This window comes from Heptranchias perlo, chromosome 2, assembly GCF_035084215.1.
Source record: "Heptranchias perlo isolate sHepPer1 chromosome 2, sHepPer1.hap1, whole genome shotgun sequence".
Taxonomy (NCBI): Eukaryota; Metazoa; Chordata; class Chondrichthyes; order Hexanchiformes; family Hexanchidae; genus Heptranchias; species Heptranchias perlo.
Window position 1 is genome coordinate 9,143,292 of NC_090326.1, and position 13,100 is coordinate 9,156,391.

The window sequence follows — 13,100 nt, forward strand, 5'->3', positions numbered from 1 at the left end:
TTGTACGCCAGGAGATCAGGAGCATGGTGTTTATTGTACGCCAGAGATCAGGAGCATGGTGTTTATTGTACGCCGGGAGATCAGGAGCATGATGTTTATTGTACGCCAGGAGATCAGGAGCATGGTGTTTATTGTACGCCAGGAAATCAGGAGCATGGTGTTTATTGTACACCAGGAGATCAGGAGCATGGTGATTATTGTACGCCAGGAGATCAGGAGCATGGTGTTTATTGTACGCCAGAGATCAGGAGCATGGTGATTATTGTACGCCAGGAGATCAGGAGCATGTTGTTTATTGTACGCCGGGAGATCAGGAGCATGGTGATCATTGTAAGCCGGGAGATCAGGAGCATGGTGTTTATTGTCCGCCGGGAGATCAGGAGCATGGTGATCATTGTACGCCAGGAGATCAGGAGCATGGTGATTATTGTACGCCAGGAGATCAGGAGCATGGTGTTTATTGTACACCGCGAGATCAGGAGCATGGTGTTTATTGTACACCGGGAGATCAGGAGCATGGTGATTATTGTACGCCAGGAGATCAGGAGCATGGTGATCATTGTACGCCAGGAGATCAGGAGCATGGTGTTTATTGTACGCCAGGAGATCAGGAGCATGGTGTTTATTGTACACCGGGAGATCAGTAGCATGGTATTTATTGTACACCGGGAGATCAGGAGCATGGTGATTATTGTACGCCAGGAGATCAGGAGCATGGTGTTTATTGTACGCCAGGAGATCTGGAGCATGGTGTTTATTGTACGCCAGAGATCAGGAGCATGGTGATTATTGTACGCCAGGAGATCAGGAGCATGGTGATTATTGTACGCCAGAGATCAGGAGCATGGTGTTTATTGTACGCCGGGAGATCAGGAGCATGGTGATTATTGTACACCAGGAGATCAGGAGCATGGTGATTATTGTACACCAGGAGATCAGGAGCATGGTGATTATTGTACACCAGGAGATCAGGAGCATGGTATTTATTGTACACTAGGAGATCAGGAGCATGGTGATTATTGTACGCCAGGAGATCAGGAGCATGGTGATTATTGTACGCCAGGAGATCAGGAGCATGGTGTTTATTGTACGGCAGAAGATGAGGAGCATGGTGTTTATTGTACGCCGGGGGATCAGGAGCATGGTGATTATTGTACGCCGGGAGATCAGGAGCATGGTGTTTATTGTACGCCAGAGATCAGGAGCATGGTGTTTATTGTACGCCAGGAGATCAGGAGCATGGTGTTTATTGTACGCCGGGAGATCAGGAGCATGGTGATCATTGTACGCCAGGAGATCAGGAGCATGGTGATTATTGTACGCCGGGAGATCAGGAGCATGTTGTTTATTGTACGCCGGGAGATCAGGAGCATGGTGATCATTGTACGCCAGGAGATCAGGAGCATGGTGTTTATTGTACGCAAGGAGATCAGGAGCATGGTGATTATTGGACGCCAGGAGATCAGGAACATGGTGTTTATTGTACGCCAGGAGATCAGGAGCATGGTGTTTATTGTACGCCAGGAGATCAGGAGCATGGTGATTATTGTACGCCAGGAGATCAGGAGCATGGTGTTTATTGTACAGCAGGAGATCAGGAGCATGGTGTTTATTGTACGCCGGGAGGTCAGGAGCATGGTGTTTATTGTACACCAGGAGATCAGGAGCATGGTGTTTATTGTACGCCAGGAGATCAGGAGCATGGTGTTTATTGTACGCCAGGAGATCAGGTGCATGGTGTTTATTGTACGCCGGGAGATCAGGAGCATGGTGATTATTGTACGCCGGGAGATCAGGAGCATGGTGATTATTGTACGCCAGGAGATCAGGAGCATGGTGATCATTGTACGCCAGGAGATCAGGAGCATGGTGATTATAGTACGCCAGGAGATCAGGAGCATGGTGTTTATTGTACACCAGGAGATCAGGAGCATGGTGTTTATTGTACGCCAGAGATCAGGAGCATGTTGTTTATTGTACGCCAGGAGATCAGGAGCATGTGGTTTATTGTACGCCAGGAGATCAGGAGCATGGTGTTTATTGTACGCCGGGAGATCAGCAGCATGGTGATTATTGTACGCCAGAGATCAGGAGCATGGTGTTTATTGTACGCCAGGAGATCAGGAGCATGGTGTTTATTGTACGCCAGAGATCAGGAGCATGGTGTTTATTGTACGCCAGGAGATCAGGAGCATGGTGTTTATTGTACGCCAGGAGATCAGGAGCATGGTGTTTATTGTACGCCAGAGATCAGGAGCATGGTGTTTATTGTACGCCAGGAGATCAGGAGCATGGTGTTTATTTTACGCCAAGCAATCAGGAGCATGGTGTTTATTGTACGCCAGGAGATCAGGAGCATGGTGTTTATTGTACGCCAGGAGATCAGGAGCATGGTGTTTATTGTACGCCAGGAGATCCGGAGCATGGTGTTTATTGTACGCCAGGAGATCAGGAGCATGGTGTTTATTGTACGCCGGGAGATCAGGAGCATGGTGATCATTGTACGCCAGGAGATCAGGATCATGGTGTTTATTGTACGCCAGGAGATCAGGAGCATGGTGTTTATTGTACGCCAGAGATCAGGAGCATGGTGTTTATTGTACGCCAGGAGATCAGGAGCATGGTGTTTATTGTACACCAGGAGATCAGGAGCATGGTGATTATTGTACGCCAGGAGATCAGGAGCATGGTGTTCATTGTACGCCAGAGATCAGGAGCATGGTGATTATTGTACGCCAGGAGATCAGGAGCATGGTGTTTATTGTACGCCGGGAGATCAGGAGCATGGTGATCATTGTAAGCCGGGAGATCAGGAGCATGGTGTTTATTGTACGCCGGGAGATCAGGAGCATGGTGATCATTGTACGCCCGGAGATCAGGAGCATGGTGATTATTTTACGCCGGGAGATCAGGAGCATGGTGTTTATTGTACACCGCGAGATCAGGAGCATGGTGTTTATTGTAAGCCGGGAGATCAGGAGCATGGTGATTATTGTACGCCAGGAGATCAGGAGCATGGTGATCATTGTACGCCAGGAGATCAGGAGCATGGTGTTTATTGTACGCCAGGAGATCAGGAGCATTGTGTTTATTGTACACCGGGAGATCAGGAGCATGGTGTTTATTGTACACCGAGAGATCAGGAGCATGGTGATTATTGTACGCCAGAGATCAGGAGCATGGTGTTTATTGTACGCCGGGAGATCAGGAGCATGGTGTTTATTGTACGCCGGGAGATCAGGAGCATGGTGATCATTGTATGCCAGGAGATCAGGAGCATGGTGATTATTGTACGCCAGAGATCAGGAGCATTGTGTTTATTGTACACCGGGAGATCAGGAGCATGGTGATTATTGTACGCCGGGAGATCAGGAGCATGGTGTTTATTGTATGCCAGGAGATCAGGAGCATGGTGTTTATTGTACACCGGGAGATCAGGAGCATGGTGATTATTGTACGCCGGGAGATCAGGAGCATGGTGTTTATTGTACGCCGGGAGATCAGGAGCATGGTGTTTATTGTACGCCAGGAGATCAGGAGCATGGTGTTTATTGTACACCAGGAGATCAGGAACATGGTGTTTATTGTACGCCAGAAGATCAGGAGCATGGTGTTTATTGTACGCCAGGAGATCAGGAGCATGGTGTTTATTGCACGCCGGGAGATGTGGAGCATGTTGATCATTGTACGCCAGGAGATCAGGAGCATGGTGTTTATTGTACGCCGGGTGATCAGGAGCATGGTGTTTATTGTACACCGGGAGATCAGGAGCATGTTTTTTATTGTACGCCGGGAGATCAGGAGCATGGTGATCATTGTACGCCAGGAGATCAGGAGCATGGTGTTTATTGTACACCAGGAGATCAGGAACATGGTGTTTATTGTACGCCAGGAGATCAGGAGCATGGTGATCATTGTACGCCAGGAGATCAGGAGCATGGTGTTTATTGTTCGCCGGGAGATCAGGAGCATGGTGATCATTGTACGCCGCGAGATCAGGAGCATGGTGATTATTGTACATCGGGAGATCAGGAGCATGGTGTTTATTGTACGCCGGGAGATCAGGAGCATGGTGATTATTGTACGCCAGGAGATCAGGAGCATGCTGTTTATTGTACGCCAGGAGATCAGGAGCATGGTGTTTATTGTACGCCAGAGATCAGGAGCATGGTATTTATTGTACGCCAGGAGATCAGGAGCATGGTGATCATTGTACGCCAGGAGATCAGGAGCATGGTGTTTATTGTACGCCAGGAGATCAGGAGCATGGTGTTTATTGTACGCCGGGAGCTCAGGAGCATGGTGATTATTGTACGCCGCGAGATCAGGAGCATGGTGTTTATTGTACGCCGGGAGCTCAGGAGCATGGTGATTATTGTACGCCGCGAGATCAGGAGCATGGTGTTTATTGTACGCTTGGAGATCAGGAGCATGGTGATTATTGTACGCCAGGAGATCAGGAGCATGGTGTTTATTGTACGCCAGGAGATCAGGAGCATGGTGTTTATTGTGCGCCAGAGATCAGGAGCATGGTGTTTATTGTACGCCAGGAGATCAGGAGCATGGTGATCATAGTACGCCAGGAGATCAGGAGCATGGTGATTATTGTACGCCAGGAGATCAGGAGCATGGTGTTTATTGTACGCCAGAGATCAGGAGCATGGTGTTTATTGTACGCCAGGAGATCAGGAGCATGGTGTTTATTGTACGCCAGAGATCAGGAGCATGGTGTTTATTGTACGCCAGGAGATCAGGAGCATGGTGTTTATTGTACGCCAGGAGATGAGGAGCATGGTGATTATTGTACGCCAGGAGATCAGGAGCATGGTGTTTATTGTACGCCAGGAGATCAGGAGCATGGTGATCATTGTACGCCGGGAGATCAGGAGCATGGTGTTTATTGTACGCCGGGAGATCAGGAGCATGGTGATCATTGTACGCAGGGAGATCAGGAGCATGGTGTTTATTGTACGCCGGGAGATCAGGAGCATGGTGATCATTGTACGCCAGGAGATCAGGAGCATGGTGATTATTGTACGCCAGGAGATCAGGAGCATGGTGTTTATTGTACACCGCGAGATCAGCAGCATGGTGTTTATTGTGCACCGGGAGATCAGGAGCATGGTGATTATTGTACGCCTGGAGATCAGGAGCATGGTGATCATTGTACGCATGGAGATCAGGAGCATGGTGTTTATTGTACGCCAGGAGATCAGGAGCATGGTGTTTATTGTACGCCGGGAGATCAGGATCATGGTGATCATTGTACGCCAGGAGATCAGGAGCATGGTGTTTATTGTACGCCAGGAGATCAGGAGCATGGTGTTTATTGTGCGGCACAGATCAGGAGCATGGTGTTTATTGTACGCCAGGAGATCAGGAGCATGGTGATCATAGTACGCCAGGAGATCAGGAGCATGGTGATTATTGTACGCCAGGAGATCAGGAGCATGGTGTTTATTGTACGCCAGAGATCAGGAGCATGGTGTTTATTGTACGCCAGGAGATCAGGAGCATGGTGTTTATTGTACGCCAGAGATCAGGAGCATGGTGTTTATTGTACGCCAGGAGATCAGGAGCATGGTGTTTATTGTACGCCAGGAGATGAGGAGCATGGTGATTATTGTACGCCAGGAGATCAGGAGCATGGTGTTTATTGTACGCCGGGAGATCAGGAGCATGGTGATCATTGTACGCCGGGAGATCAGGAGCATGGTGTTTATTGTACGCCGGGAGATCAGGAGCATGGTGATCATTGTACGCAGGGAGATCAGGAGCATGGTGTTTATTGTACGCCGGGAGATCAGGAGCATGGTGATCATTGTACGCCAGGAGATCAGGAGCATGGTGATTATTGTACGCCAGGAGATCAGGAGCATGGTGTTTATTGTACACCGCGAGATCAGCAGCATGGTGTTTATTGTGCACCGGGAGATCAGGAGCATGGTGATTATTGTACGCCTGGAGATCAGGAGCATGGTGATCATTGTACGCATGGAGATCAGGAGCATGGTGTTTATTGTACGCCAGGAGATCAGGAGCATGGTGTTTATTGTACACGGGAGATCAGGAGCATGGTGTTTATTGTACACCGGGAGATCAGGAGCATGGTGATTATTGTACGCCAGAGATCAGGAGCATGGTGTTTATTGTACGCCGGGAGATCAGAAGCATGGTCTTTATTGTACGCCGGGAGATCAGGAGCATGGTGATCATTGTAAGACAGGAGATCAGGAGCATGGTGATTATTGTACGCCAGAGATCAGGAGCATGGTGTTTATTGTACGCAAGGAGATCAGGAGCAAGGTGTTTATTGTACACCGGGAGATCAGGAGCATGGTGTTTATTGTACGCCAGAGATCAGGAGCATGGTATTTATTGTACGCCAGGAGATCAGGAGCATGGTGTTTATTGTACGCCAGACATCAGGAGCATGGTGTTTATTGTACGCCAGGAGATCAGGAGCATGGTGTTTATTGTATGCCAGGAGATGAGGAGCATGGTGATTATTGTACGCCAGGAGATCAGGAGCATGGTGTTTATTGTACGCCGGGAGATCAGGAGCATGGTGATCATTTTACGCCGGGAGATCAGGAGCATTGTGTTTATTATACGCCGGGAGATCAGGAGCATGGTGATCATTGTACGCAGGGAGATCAGGAGCATGGTGTTTATTGTACGCCGGGAGATCAGGAGCATGGTGATCATTGTACGCCAGGAGATCAGGAGCATGGTGATTATTGTACGCCAGGAGATCACGAGCATGGTGATCATTGTACGCCAGGACATCAGGAGCATGGTGTTTATTGTGCACCGGGAGATCAGGAGCATGGTGATTATTGTACGCCAGGAGATCAGGAGCATGGTGATCATTGTACTCATGGAGATCAGGAGCATGGTGTTTATTGTACGCCAGGAGATCAGGAGCATGGTGTTTATTGTACGCCAGGAGATCAGGAGCATGGTGTTTATTGTACACCAGGAGATCAGGAGCATGGTGATTATTGTAAGCCAGGAGATCAGGAGCATGGTGTTTATTGTACGCCAGAGATCAGGAGCATGGTGATTATTGTACGCCAGGAGATCAGGAGCATGGTGTTTATTGTACTCCGGGAGATCAGGAGCATGGTGATCATTGTAAGCCGGGAGATCAGGAGCATGGTGTTTATTGTACGCCGGGAGATCAGGAGCATGGTGATCATTGTACGCCAGGAGATCAGGAGCATGGTGATTATTGTACGCCAGGAGATCAGGAGCATGGTGTTTATTGTACACCGCGAGATCAGGAGCATGGTGTTTATTGTACACCGGGAGATCAGGAGCATGGTGATTATTGTACGCCAGGAGATCAGGAGCATGGTGATCATTGTACGCCAGGAGATCAGGAGCATGGTGTTTATTGTACGCCAGGAGATCAGGAGCATGGTGTTTATTGTACACCGGGAGATCAGGAGCATGGTGTTTATTGTGCACCGGGAGATCAGGAGCATGGTGATTATAGTACGCCAGGAGATCAGGAGCATGGTGTTTATTGTACGCCAGGAGATCTGGAGCATGGTGTTTATTGTACGCCAGAGATCAGGAGCATGGTGATTATTGTACGCCAGGAGATCAGGAGCATGGTGATTATTGTACGCCAGAGATCAGGAGCATGGTGTTTATTGTACGCCAGGAGATCAGGAGCATGGTGTTTATTGTACGCCAGAGATCAGGAGCATGGTGTTTATTGTACACCAGGAGATCAGGAGCATGGTGTTTATTGTACGCCAGGAGATCAGGAGCATGGTGTTTATTGTACGCCAGGACATCAGGAGCATGGTGTTTATTGTACGCCGGGAGATCAGGAACATGGTGTTTATTGTACGCCGGGAGATCAGGAGTATGGTGTTTATTGTACGCCGGGAGATCAGGAGCATGGTGATTATTGTACGCCGGGAGATCAGGAGCATGGTGATTATTGTACGCCAGGAGATCAGGAGCATGGTGATCATTTTACGCCAGGAGATCAGGAGAATGGTGATTATAGTACGCCAGAGATCAGGAGCATGGTGTTTATTGTACACCAGGAGATCAGGAGCATGGTGTTTATTGTAAGCCAGAGATCAGGAGCATGGTGTTTATTGTACGCCAGGAGATCAGGAGCATGGTGTTTATTGTACGCCAGGAGATCAGGAGCATGGTGTTTATTGTACGCCGGGAGATCAGGAGCATGGTGATTATTGTACGCCAGAGATCAGGAGCATGGTGTTTATTGTACGCCAGGAGATCAGGAGCATGGTGTTTATTGTACGCCAGAGATCAGGAGCATGGTGTTTATTGTACGCCAGGAGATCAGGAGCATGGTGTTTATTGTACGCCAGGAGATCAGGAGCATGGTGTTTATTGTACGCCAGAGATCAGGAGCATGGTGTTTATTGTACGACAGGAGATCAGGAGCATGGTGTTTATTGTACGCCGGGAGATCAGGAGCATGGTGTTTATTGTACGCCAGAGATCAGGAGCATGGTGTTTATTGTACGCCAGGAGATCAGGAGCATGGTGTTTATTGTACGCCAGGAGATCAGGAGCATGGTGTTTATTGTACGCCAGGAGATCAGGAGAATGGTGTTTATTGTACGCCAGGAGATCAGGAGCATGGTGTTTATTGTACGCCAGAGATCAGGAGCATGGTGTTTATTGTACGCCGGGAGATCAGGAGCATGGTGATCATTGTACGCCAGGAGATCAGGAGCATGGTGTTTATTGTACGCCAGGAGATCAGGAGCATGGTGTTTATTGTACGCCAGAGATAAGGAGCATGGTGTTTATTGTACACCAGGAGATCAGGAGCATGGTGATTATTGTACGCCAGGAGATCAGGAGCATGGTGTTTATTGTACGCCAGAGATCAGGAGCATGGTGATTATTGTACGCCAGGAGATCAGGAGCATGGTGTTTATTGTACGCCGGGAGATCAGGAGCATGGTGATCATTGTAAGCCGGGAGATCAGGAGCATGGTGTTTATTGTACGCCGGGAGATCAGGAGCATGGTGATCATTGTACGCCATGAGATCAGCAGCATGGTGATTATTGTACGCCAGGAGATCAGGAGCATGGTGTTTATTGTACACCGCGAGATCAGGAGCATGGTGTTTATTGTACACCGGGAGATCAGGAGCATGGTGATTATTGTACGCCAGGAGATCAGGAGCATGGTGATCATTGTACGCCAGGAGATCAGGAGCATGGTGTTTATTGTACGCCAGGAGATCAGGAGCATGGTGTTTATTGTACACCGGGAGATCAGGAGCATGGTGTTTATTGTACACCGGGAGATCAGGAGCATGGTGATTATTGTACGCCAGGAGATCAGGAGCATGGTGTTTATTGTACGCCAGGAGATCTGGAGCATGGTGTTTATTGTACGCCAGAGATCAGGAGCATGGTGATTATTGTACGCCAGGAGATCAGGAGCATGGTGATTATTGTACGCCAGAGATCACGAGCATGGTGTTTATTGTACGCCGGGAGATCAGGAGCATGGTGATTATTGTACACCAGGAGATCAGGAGCATGGTGATTATTGTACACCAGGAGATCAGGAGCATGGTGATTATTGTATACCAAAGATCAGGAGCATGGTGTTTATTGTACACCAGGAGATCAGGAGCATGGTGATTATTGTACGCCAGGAGATCAGGAGCATGGTGATTATTGTACGCCAGGAGATCAGGAGCATGGTGTTTATTGTACGGCAGAAGATCAGGAGCATGGTGTTTATTGTACGCCGGGAGATCAGGAGCATGGTGATTATTGTACGCCGGGAGATCAGGAGCATGGTGTTTATTGTACGCCAGAGATCAGGAGCATGGTGTTTATTGTACGCCAGGAGATCAGGAGCATGATGTTTATTGTACGCCGGGAGATCAGGAGCATGGTGTTTATTGTTCACCAGGAGATCAGGAGTATGGTGATTATTGTACGCCGGGAGATCAGGAGCATGGTGATCATTGTACGCCAGGAGATCAGGAGCATGGTGATTATTGTACGCCGGGAGATCAGGAGCATGGTGATTATTGTACGCCAGGAGATCAGGAGCATGGTGTTTATTGTACGCCAGGAGATCAGGAGCATGGTGTTTATTGTACGCCAGGAGATCAGGAGCATGGTGTTTATTGTACGCCGGGAGATCAGGAGCATGGTGATTATTGTACGCCAGAGATCAGGAGCATGGTGTTTATTGTGCGCCAGGAGATCAGGAGCATGGTGTTTATTGTAAGCCAGAGATCAGGAGCATGGTGTTTATTGTACGCCAGGAGATCAGGAGCATGGTGTTTATTGTACGCCAGGAGATCAGGAGCATGGTGTTTATTGTACGCCAGAGATCAGGAGCATGGTGTTTATTGTACGCCAGGAGATCAGGAGCATGGTGTTTATTGTACGCCGGGAGTTCAGGAGCATGGTGTTTATTGTACGCCAGGAGATCAGGAGCATGGTGTTTATTGTACGCCAGGAGATCAGGAGCATGGTGTTTATTGTACGCCAGGAGATCAGGAGCATGGTGTTTATTGTACGCCAGGAGATCAGGAGCATGGTGTTTATTGTACGCCAGGAGATCAGGAGCATGGTGTTTATTGTACGCCAGAGATCAGGAGCATGGTGTTTATTGTACGCCGGGAGATCAGGAGCATGGTGATCATTGTCCGCCAGGAGATCAGGAGCATGGTGTTTATTGTACGCCAGGAGATCAGGAGCATGGTGTTTATTGTACGCCAGAGATCAGGAGCATGGTGTTTATTGTACGCCGGGAGATCAGGAGCATGATGTTTATTGTACGCCAGGAGATCAGGAGCATGGTGTTTATTGTACGCCAGGAAATCAGGAGCATGGTGTTTATTGTACACCAGGAGATCAGGAGCATGGTGATTATTGTACGCCAGGAGATCAGGAGCATGGTGTTTATTGTACGCCAGAGATCAGGAGCATGGTGATTATTGTACGCCAGGAGATCAGGAGCATGTTGTTTATTGTACGCCGGGAGATCAGGAGCATGGTGATCATTGTAAGCCGGGAGATCAGGAGCATGGTGTTTATTGTCCGCCGGGAGATCAGGAGCATGGTGATCATTGTACGCCAGGAGATCAGGAGCATGGTGATTATTGTACGCCAGGAGATCAGGAGCATGGTGTTTATTGTACACCGCGAGATCAGGAGCATGGTGTTTATTGTACACCGGGAGATCAGGAGCATGGTGATTATTGTACGCCAGGAGATCAGGAGCATGGTGATCATTGTACGCCAGGAGATCAGGAGCATGGTGTTTATTGTACGCCAGGAGATCAGGAGCATGGTGTTTATTGTACACCGGGAGATCAGTAGCATGGTATTTATTGTACACCGGGAGATCAGGAGCATGGTGATTATTGTACGCCAGGAGATCAGGAGCATGGTGTTTATTGTACGCCAGGAGATCTGGAGCATGGTGTTTATTGTACGCCAGAGATCAGGAGCATGGTGATTATTGTACGCCAGGAGATCAGGAGCATGGTGATTATTGTACGCCAGAGATCAGGAGCATGGTGTTTATTGTACGCCGGGAGATCAGGAGCATGGTGATTATTGTACACCAGGAGATCAGGAGCATGGTGATTATTGTACACCAGGAGATCAGGAGCATGGTGATTATTGTACACCAGGAGATCAGGAGCATGGTATTTATTGTACACTAGGAGATCAGGAGCATGGTGATTATTGTACGCCAGGAGATCAGGAGCATGGTGATTATTGTACGCCAGGAGATCAGGAGCATGGTGTTTATTGTACGGCAGAAGATGAGGAGCATGGTGTTTATTGTACGCCGGGGGATCAGGAGCATGGTGATTATTGTACGCCGGGAGATCAGGAGCATGGTGTTTATTGTACGCCAGAGATCAGGAGCATGGTGTTTATTGTACGCCAGGAGATCAGGAGCATGGTGTTTATTGTACGCCGGGAGATCAGGAGCATGGTGATCATTGTACGCCAGGAGATCAGGAGCATGGTGATTATTGTACGCCGGGAGATCAGGAGCATGTTGTTTATTGTACGCCGGGAGATCAGGAGCATGGTGATCATTGTACGCCAGGAGATCAGGAGCATGGTGTTTATTGTACGCAAGGAGATCAGGAGCATGGTGATTATTGGACGCCAGGAGATCAGGAACATGGTGTTTATTGTACGCCAGGAGATCAGGAGCATGGTGTTTATTGTACGCCAGGAGATCAGGAGCATGGTGATTATTGTACGCCAGGAGATCAGGAGCATGGTGTTTATTGTACAGCAGGAGATCAGGAGCATGGTGTTTATTGTACGCCGGGAGGTCAGGAGCATGGTGTTTATTGTACACCAGGAGATCAGGAGCATGGTGTTTATTGTACGCCAGGAGATCAGGAGCATGGTGTTTATTGTACGCCAGGAGATCAGGTGCATGGTGTTTATTGTACGCCGGGAGATCAGGAGCATGGTGATTATTGTACGCCGGGAGATCAGGAGCATGGTGATTATTGTACGCCAGGAGATCAGGAGCATGGTGATCATTGTACGCCAGGAGATCAGGAGCATGGTGATTATAGTACGCCAGGAGATCAGGAGCATGGTGTTTATTGTACACCAGGAGATCAGGAGCATGGTGTTTATTGTACGCCAGAGATCAGGAGCATGTTGTTTATTGTACGCCAGGAGATCAGGAGCATGTGGTTTATTGTACGCCAGGAGATCAGGAGCATGGTGTTTATTGTACGCCGGGAGATCAGCAGCATGGTGATTATTGTACGCCAGAGATCAGGAGCATGGTGTTTATTGTACGCCAGGAGATCAGGAGCATGGTGTTTATTGTACGCCAGAGATCAGGAGCATGGTGTTTATTGTACGCCAGGAGATCAGGAGCATGGTGTTTATTGTACGCCAGGAGATCAGGAGCATGGTGTTTATTGTACGCCAGAGATCAGGAGCATGGTGTTTATTGTACGCCAGGAGATCAGGAGCATGGTGTTTATTTTACGCCAAGCAATCAGGAGCATGGTGTTTATTGTACGCCAGGAGATCAGGAGCATGGTGTTTATTGTACGCCAGGAGATCAGGA